The 10,103-nt window shown below is 46.3% G+C and overlaps 1 protein-coding gene across 17 annotated transcripts in view; it reads right to left on the bottom strand.

Annotated features, from left to right (window-relative positions):
- Nucleotides 1-10,103, bottom strand: part of LOC137619649 (histone-lysine N-methyltransferase 2C-like) — a 163,718-nt gene that overhangs the window by 153,270 nt on the left and 345 nt on the right. The window contains exon 1 of one of the 17 annotated variants that reach the window (XM_068349860.1): nt 9,937-10,103. This exon is cut by the window's right edge and continues 96 nt beyond it. The exons of the other annotated variants lie outside the window; for them this stretch is intronic. The gene's annotated coding sequence lies outside the window, so the exon portion shown is untranslated. The remainder of the gene's footprint in view (nt 1-9,936) is intronic. 17 annotated transcript variants of the gene reach the window in all.

Below are 10,103 nucleotides of genomic sequence, written 5' to 3' on the forward strand. Positions count from 1 at the left end.
TTAGGTCTGCGAACCACTCTCTCTCCGGCCACCAGGGCGCTACCAAAGTCATCCACAGGTTCTTTGCTCGTCTGACTCTGTTGAGGACCTGCCAGAGGGTGCCGAAGGGAGGGAAGGCATAAACTCCTTCGACTTTAGCCCTCCTTGCTTTTTCACATAGACTACCACTGTGGCGTTGTCGCACATTAACGCCACCGTATTCCTCGGAGAAGGTGGACGAATTCTACGCACGCCCTCTGAACCACCATCCGTTCCAGGATGTTTATGTGAAAGTTCTTTTCCTCGGGGGACCACTTTCCCTTTGCTGATTCGTCGAGAAGATGGGCTCCCCATCCCTCCTTCGATGCGTCCGTGAAGAGCAGCACCTCTGGAGGATCGATCGTGAAGGGCATTCCCTTGACGGTGTTCGCCCTGTCGTGCCACCATTTCAGGGTTTCCTTCGTCTCCGTGGACACCGTGACTAACTTGTGCAGGGACTCCCCCGGGGACCAGAGTTCTTTTAGGTTCCACTGAACCGCCCTTAGCTTGAGTCTCCCCCGGGAGACTAACTTCTCTAACGACACCAGGTGGCCCACTAACCTCTGCCAGTCTTTGGCTCTCCTTGGAAGGTTTGATAGGAAGAGGAGAATTATTCGGTCTAGATTTTCTAACCTATCTGAGGAGGGAAAGGCCCTCCCCAACTTGGTGTCTAGAACCAACCCAGGTAGGTCATGCTGGTGGAGGGATCAGCTGTGACTTTTCTAGGTTGATGGTGATACCCAAGTCCTTGCAGAACCGTAGAAGCTTCGCTCCTTGCTCCTTCAGTGCTTCCTCTGAGGCTGAAAGCAACAACCAGTCGTCTAGGTACCGGATAACGTGGATGCCCTGTTCGTGAGCCCAGACTGACACTATTGTGAAGACCCTCGTGAAGACATGAGGAGCTGTCGACAGCCCGAAGCATAGGGTCCTGAACTGCAACGACTGGGCATCCCACTTCATCCTTAGGAACTTCCTGCTGGAGGGGTGGACAGGGATCTGAAAATACGTGTCCTTGAGGTCTAGGGAAATTATGAAGTCTCCCTCCCTCAAGGCTGCCATCACCGACTTCGGGGTGTCCATCTTGAAGTCGGTCTTGCATATGAACTTGTTGAGGGCCAAAAGATCTATGACCGGCCTCCAACCCCCTGTTGCCTTCTCCACCAGGAAGAGCCTGCTGTAGAACTCCGGAGTGAGGTTCTTGACTAGTTCTAATGCCCCTTTGGAGAGCATGGCCGACACTTCCTCCTGTAATGCCGCCTTCTTCAAGGGGTCCTTGGGAGCCAACCACTCCGCCTGTCGGTCGGGAATTAGAGGGGGCGGGTCCGCCAGGAAGGGAACCCTGTACCCGTCCCTCAGGACTGCTACGGTCCATGGATCTGCTCCCTTGTCCTGCCAAGCTTGCCAAGCGTGTTTGAGCCATCCCCCTACCTGAGGCTTTGGCAGCAGTAGGGGGCCTCTCTCCCTACCTTCTGGAGGCGCGGCTCAAACGTCCTCTCCTGGAGTTTGAGTAGCTAGGCCTAAAGGAGGCCTGCGGAGTCGTGCTTCCCCTACAGGGGGGCTGTGAGGCTTGACGCTAAGAAGCCGAAGGGGAATCTTGTCTGGGTTGAGCTGACGAGGAGTGGGGACCGTCTGGAGCAACTCTTCTGTGCGTAGGACGTCTTGTCGCTAGGGGCCTGGACTCTCCTGCCTCCTTGATTTTCCTCACTCTCTCCATCGCTTCCTCCACTGCCTTCAGGGGAAAGACGGAGTTGCCCCACACCGGGGAGTTCCTCAGGCACCTCACCTCCCTCTCGGGTAGCCTACAGATTAGTTTATTGAGGACGGGGTGTCTCTTTCGTAGGACCCAGTTGGCCGTCTGCGTGAGGGACTGGAAGGTGAGGAACTTCATTGCCTTTCCCCCTAAGAGGATCAGTTCTTTAAGAAATGTTTGATTTTCCGGCACAGAGATCATGAGACGACTGGAAACCTACTAGGGTACAGGCCCACCAGTCCAGCCAAGACGTGACGTTGACTATGTCCTGGGCTGTGTCCTCCATCATTGCGGCCTCCACTGGGGAAAAACACACTGGGGCAGAGGAGGCCCTGTCTTCTGCACTGCCCTGGTTAAGCATGGCTATCGCCGCTTCGACTGCGCGGGGGGCCCCCGCCCCGACCGTCCGGGACGTAAAACCGTTTCTGCGTTCTTAGGCCTGGAAGCAGCTTGAAGGACCCTTGGGCCCTGAGGGAGTCCGCTTGACCCGCGACGTATCTGTCGACATGGTCCATCCCCAATTTAACGTCCGGCGCTAGAGGAAGGGTTAGAGACAGCTTTTGTTGGACAGGGTTGTCTACCAACCTGCCCAGACCCGAGAGCCAAGCCTGCTCCGTCGAGGGTTTCGGGTCATCTAGCCTGTGGTGCCGCCTGATCAGCGACAGCACCTTTCTGTAGGTGGAAACGTCCACTGCCGAGCACTCTCCCCCTTCTATTAGGCCTTTCACTACCTGATCTTCTGCGTCGGGCACCCCGTCGGTCACAGATGGAGCCACGTGGGAGGCTAGGTCCTCTCTCTACCGCCGTACCAATGGCGCGATAACTTCCAGTACTAGTGGATCCGCTGAGACGGAGGTAGCCGTCGTGGGTCTACCCCCTACCGTGGAACTCCGTGGGGCCGGGGGTCTACGATAAGCTTCCGGTTGCTCAGGGCGCTTGGGTAGAGCTGCCGTGGAACCGGGGATAGGGGCCATGCTGCCGGGCCGAAGGAGCGGCTCTCTCCGCTGGGCGGATGGAGCCGGTGCCTTCGTGGGCTTGGGCTTGGCGAAGCCGACTCGTGCTGACGGCTTCGAGCGACGGACGGACCGACTCGAGGCCCCGTGTCGCGAGGGCGAAAAAGCGGCTCTAGGGAGCCACCCGGAAGAGCCTGGAGCGGAGGCTGCATTGATGAGTTCGCTGCGGGGAATAGTCACACGGACCAACTTATCTCTGGACGAACGCCCTTTCTTATGCTTCCTCTTGGAGTTCCTTGCACGTTTCCTGGATGGGGCTGATCGCGAGCAAGCCCTTCTCCTCGGAACCTCTTCCGCTTCTTTCTCCACTACCGGGGACTGAAATCTTCCGAGGAGGACGAGTCCGACGAGGATGGTGAAGAGGAGGGCGATGACGAGGAGGAAGAAGAGCTCGCCGAGTCCTCCGATGCTGATGTAGGGTCCACATGTTGTTTCACCGGCATGAACGGCTGCATAAAGTTGGGTGGGAGCGTCGACGACGGCGCCGGGGGAGTCCGTAAAGTCTTCTTAGAAGCGAACCAGAAGCCGAACTCTTCTTCTTGCCGCATCGGCGACCTAAAGGGCGTCCTAGACGCCATCCACGCAATGGAGTCGGGGTCCGACGAACCTGTCGGCGGTCTCTCCTTGTCCGCTTCTCCCCCGGGGGCTGAAGTACCTGAAACACATAGCCACGATGCGGGGGAAGGGGCAGGAGCAGCCTTCCCCCACACTGGGTCTTCGGTCGAGGCGGGCCCTGTAGGCACCAGAACCTCGTCTCCCGAGCACACTCCCGCCCCCCACACGCCTGCGAAGAAACAACATCCCCCACATCAGGAACATCAGACTCATAGGGAGCGGCAATGGGCCGCTTCCCCGCAACGGACTTACCTCGTCCCCTACTCTGGGTAGGGGAACCTCTCTCCGACGGAGCCGTGGGCTAAGCTAAGGGCGAGGCGGTGACCGCCTTCTTAGGGGATCTCTTGGACGCCTTCTACTTCTTTGTCCCGTACAAGGCCCACTGGATTTCAGACCAGGACTCACACTCCGGACACGTGGCGGACGGAGAACACACACTACCCCTGCACGACGAACACATGGTATGCGGATCAACCTCCGGTTTAGAGAGAAACGCACCACACGATTTACCGGCATTAGGCCCGGGGCAACGATGTTGGTGTTCCATAATAGAACACAAAGGCACCAAGCAACACAAGAACACAGGGGAAAGAGGTGGATGAAGGATACAAGGGAATCGGTAAACATGCGGTAACCATGTGGGGACACAAAGGATCGGGGACACAAAGGGTCGCACGGGATGTGAGAGAGTGGCAAGATGTTAATCAAGCCGCAACCAGAAGCTTACTGGTGACCGAGACCTAGCCCCACGCTCTTGCTGACCCGGGTCGCCTCAGGGCGAGTATTCATCCGCCACAGAGGGACCCACTATAGAAGTCGGAGATAGGGGAAACTACACAAAATTCTGGTCGGTTGGGAGGAGAATCCCAGATACTACTAAGAAAGTAGTTCGAGGTAAGTACTCAGTGTTGGAACAAATATGTTTTCAGCATAGCTAAAATTAGTCATAAACTTTTACATGTTGTGTCAAAAACCCTCCGCTAGTTAGCGGAGGTAGCAGGGGGTAGACCAGTCACACTGCTCACATACTCACTGAGTGTATTACGTCACTTTTGTTTTTGGCTTGGTAGAGTGAAGTCATGCTGTTTTGCTCTTCTGTTAACCTTAATTAATTCTTACCTGGTCGTCAACTAAATGTCTCTCTCACAGGTGTATCGGATTTGTTGAGGTTTGCAACAATTCATGTTTGTACCGGCATTGCGGACTGCCATTGCGGCATGTTTATGTCAGTGGAGGAGACAGATCCTTACCGCCTTTGCACTGTATGCAGACGACACTTTTGCTGCACGCAGACTTCTCCTTGCAAAGAGTGTCAGGGGTGGCCATCCCAAGAATTGGCACCGAGTCTCTGCCATGTTGCCCAGTGGCGAGACAAATAAGCCCCTACTTTTTAACAGCATTTCCATTTCCCTGCCCTCTTCCTACCTCCGCCCTTCCTGAAAGCGAGTGGGCTGAGGTGGTCCAAAAGGCAGAGTGCTCTCAGGATCTTTTCGAGAAGAGGTCTAGGGGCAGGCGCAGAACCATTCCTCAATCCCAAACCTGCAAGTCTGGCCACTGTTCGCACTTAAGGGTAAGAATCATTGACGGCAACAGCTCAGTTGATCAGGGAGTCCTGCGAAGTTGACCTTCATGACTCCATGCCACCTCCAAACAACTCTCCGGCAGGAGAAACGTCGCTGCACCGACAAGTTCCTTAACACAGCCCCCATCTCAGGAGTAACCTGTTCGAGAAGTGGGAGACTACATTGCCCTGCCTTTTCAACACCCAGTTAGCCAACAAGTTTGCTGTCTAATGATCCAGGAAGGTGACAACCTTACATAGAGACAGCATAAGTCTCTTAATACTTCTCCAAAGCCTTCAAGGTTGATAACCATGTTTATTTTGCAAAGTAAATTAATGCACCCAACCACTGGTCAAGCCAGAACACAGCATCGAGAGGCCAAAGCCAAAGCCTCCATGGCTGACTCAGCGGCAGAGAAGGACAAACTAACGAGTCTACCTATAGAGGTGCAGATGTGGTGTTCTTTGGTGTATACTGTAGTACCTCCATTGCCTCAAGAGTGGGGGAGGCAAGATCTTCTTTGACCTGCCAGATATAAGAGAATTTTCAGAGCCACAGACACGATTATTCCATCCCCTCCAAAGCCAAGTCTGCAAGATCCAACCAGGGCAACTCCAAAGGACTTTGAACCTTGAGGGGCATCGAAATGTCGATTAACTACTGAATTCCTCCCCCAGGCCACTGTACTCACGAATGAGAGCAAGAACCTTTACAAATGAGCTCAACTCAGGGTAATAAACCTCCATTGGTTTTGGACCCCTGCACACCCTCGTCCTGCCACAGGGGAGGGTGAGACACCACACAATGAAGAATCTACTCTCACGAGTACTACCGCGCCATCCCCAAGACAGAACACTATATGTAATCTGGGGCTGATAAAGGCCCGGGCAAGATTACAGAAACAGGAGTTCTCCTCATACCCAACCAGCAGGCAAATGGTGAAGCACACTATTCTTTGGCACCAAGGGTCAGGGCAGAGGGTTACCGTTGGCCCTGTGCCCGGAAGCACAGAGTAAGACATTCTTCACCTACCAAAGCGAGTAGTGTACAATATGAGCTTAAGTACGCAATTGAATTGTACCGTCCATTTCATTGAGAGCCACTCTGCAAAGGAGGGAGGAGATGATGGGTGCCCTTCACCCCTCCCGAAAGAGAGGTTGTGTCGCAGGGAACCCTGTGTCTGTGGTCATCTGCTGAGAGAGAGTCAGAATCAGCATCAGAGGACGAGGAAGCCAAGGAGGAGTTGGACGAGGAAGAAAAATGCTCACCCTACTTTCTCTTTCTGGCTCTGCACACAGAGCAGCCGAGGTCTGAGCGACCACCGAAGACGACACGACCCCAGTTGATTTGTAACATCCTCTTCATCGAGAGCCACTCTGCAAAGGAGGGAGGAGTTGACGTCACATGACCAGAAAGGAAGGGAGATGGAGGTCGTCGTAGCTCCTCCGTCAACCTCTATCCCGGCCGCCACTGGTTAACAGGACTCAGGCCACACACAGGGCCAGCACACCAAGACCAGGCCTCGGGTACCCTTCACCCCTCGCAAAAGTTAGGTTGAGTCGCGGGGAACCCTGTCCCTGTCCTCTTCTCCTGCTGGGTAAAAGTCGGAATCGGAGTCAGAGGACGAGGAAGCCAAGGAATTCGATGAGGAAGAAAAATGCGCACACCACTTCCTCTTTCTGGCTCTGCAAGCAGAGCAGTCGAGGTCTGAGCAACCAACGAAGACGGCACTACCTCAGAGGAAGAAACCACACGGGTTGCTCCCACAGAAGCCACAACACTGGGGTACACTAATCACTGAGGAAGGGAAGGCACACTCACAAGGTCTCGCAATCCATGTGGACGAGAGGGGCCAGAGACACAAACAATGAAACCTTTAGACCTTTATCTCTATGAAAACATTTAGACCTTTATCTTTAAGCAAACATTTCTGTGTTTTTTCATAGGTTTGTTACGAAAATTTGATTATTTCTAAGGGGAATATTATCAGAAAATCATCTCTTTGAAATCTTTGAAAATATAGACAATAAAATACTAGAAACAATGACATTCCCTTCTACTGGAATACAGGTGGGTAAATATACGATACTTAAATTTCTAGCCAAATATATGAGCCATGTACTTTCTATCCAGTGTTTTTCATAAAAAGAAAAAAAAATATTTGGGAAACCAGGGTTTTGGGTGGGGATACAACAAAAAGGAGTGCTTTACAGAAATAGTAATGGTCAGAAATATATAGTAAACATTAGATAATTAGGTTTAAATAATACGTGGTTCGTGAAAATGGCATAAAACTAAAGTATCCTAATTAAACCTACCCATACTTCACTGTACAGTAGTTCATATCACATCCCTCAAATATATATATATACATATATATATATATATATATATATATATATATATATATATATATATATATATATATATATATATATATATATATATATATATATATATATACATATATATAATATATATATATATATATATATATATATATATATATATATATATATATATATATATATAATATATACTGTATACAGTACATATAAATATACATATAAATATATATATATATATATATATATATATATATATATATATATATATATATATATATATATACAGTATATATATATATATATATATATATATATATATATATATATATATATATATATATATATATATATATATATATACAGTATATATATATATATATATATATATATATATATATATATATATATATATATGTATATATATAACATAATATATAATATATTTATATATGTGTGTAAGTAAATTGTTTATGAATCATTTTTTTTTACATACATGATATAGGCCAACAACTAGCTCACAAAAATCTAAAAGAAAAAAAAAATATTCAGGTGGTGAGTAGCAAAGTTGGCCATAATTTTTTATATCTCACATCGAATTTTTTTTTCCTCATAAAATAAAACATGTTCAAAATAAGCTAAACCTTTGAGAAATGCAAATCATATTCCCAAATACAACAAGTTTTCAATCTCTAATATTACTGTGCTAAAAATTGATCGAGTGCCTCTTTTATCAACATCCTTGCCCCCGGGACAGCTCTCCATATGGTTCAAAGAAATAAAATGATAAGGTACAACTTGGAGAAGACACTGCATCTGTATATAGATTATAATGCACTTCCACTTGGCTTTATTCTAAGAGATTTGCTGTAAAATGAAATGTAAATTTCAAAATACTGTACACGGTAAATTTCTAAATTACGGCAGTAAAGGACAACAATTGACAGTCTAAAATCTGATTTTCCTATTTCTATACAAGATTTTAAATGATTCCAGCTCCTAGGTTATGTTGGGAGGAAAGCCCTAGGTTAGGTTTGGTGGAAAGCTTGTTTGTTTTTCAGTCATAACTTTGAATTTTAATCCATCTAAAATTTGATGAATATGGGTTTCCAATTATTTGATCAGAACATTTCAAAGTACCCATAAATATATCGGGAACATTTCTTAATTTTGTTAGTATGAAAATAAATTTATTAAATATTTACCAACATTTTAATTAGGCTACTGACCCGGTCCATCCCAACCAACTACAAAGGCTCCTTCAACTTAGGTCCAACTATTTACCAAAACAACAGAAAAGAGCCCACTAAACAAACAAAACTACCTTAAATGTCTTTTTTATTATTGTAAACATGTTTAAACAGTAATTAAACATATCGGCTGACATAATCAGTACTTTTTGTTTTGTACTATGTCTGGTGGCTGCTAATCTTAGCAACTAGCTACGTGAGTGTCACATGGCGTGGGTGGCCTTTGTTTAAAATTATTTATCTATACGTGACATGGGATACCATGCCATTGTACTAATACAGTGTTATACTTCACTTTGACCATGTGGCAACAGAATGGTTAAGCTCTTAATTGATCATTTATTGAATAAAAATGCATACAAGTTTTGATAAACAAACAAACAAGTAAATAAATATATAAATAAGTAAACAACTAAACATGCAGTTAGCATTGATAGTTTGAAGATTTGAACATTCTACCTATATTTCTAAAATAAATATGTATGTATTTCCAGTGGTTTTAGTTGGTTTGGTAAAGATGATACTGCTTCATTTTTACTAGAAATGGAAAGCTCTACTGATAAATGAGCCCCCCTCCAAGACTAACAATAATAAAAGACCTAAATGGGAATCAGGATCTTAGGACTGAGGGAAAAATGAAAATAAGTAAACACTGAAAGATATAGGAGCCCTTGTATATCAGCGGCCAGTTCCTACCATGTGGATTAAGAATGGACATGGAATAACCTAAATCTTCCCCCCTAACCTAACCTACAAGCAATGTCCTTACCTACTTACCTAACGGGGTGGGGGGGGGGGGCTAACGTCCCATGCGACCCCCTTACACTGTTGTATTCCAAGTTAGCTATAATAATACAAACAGGTGGCCGCTATGATACATACACCCCAATATATATCCTAAACTAACCTAGGATAGCTTTTCAGAGAAAAATTGTCAGGACTATTATAAAATAAAAACATTGGGAAATTATATCTTCTATATAATCCTAAATTGAAACAATAACACAAAATGAATGTATGAAAGTGTGGTCCAAGTTTTAAAATGGCATCAGAAATTCTTTCTCCAATGTTAACTAAAAAATGGAGGTATATGATCACGAATTTGGTACTCCTATTTCACAAAGAAACGACCCAAGAACGTAAAGTAATATATAAGAGAAACTCATGCACCCAATATGTTTTTCTCTACACCGCCAGGAACCTATAGTATTGTCAAAGGTTAAAAGTATTGTATCATATAGAAACCAAGTTATGTTACAGTTTGGCTAGTCTACCTCTACATGTTCCCTAAGATCGCCAATTTCAGCTTTACTTTATAGACGTAAAAACTATATACACCAATTAACGAAACCATAAATATAATACATAGCATAAATGACTTACCTATTTAAGATATAGCAAATAGTCCGCATGCCTATAATGCGGTGAAGTTGCTTAAAAGGAATGGAAAGGTGCAACTTCATTAGCCAAACTATTTCAAAACAAATAAACAGGCGAATAAATTCCCGTCCTTTCAACGCTAACAAACAACCTGGATGATCACCCTATGA

Source organism: Palaemon carinicauda, chromosome 26 (assembly GCF_036898095.1).
Source record: "Palaemon carinicauda isolate YSFRI2023 chromosome 26, ASM3689809v2, whole genome shotgun sequence".
Taxonomy (NCBI): Eukaryota; Metazoa; Arthropoda; class Malacostraca; order Decapoda; family Palaemonidae; genus Palaemon; species Palaemon carinicauda.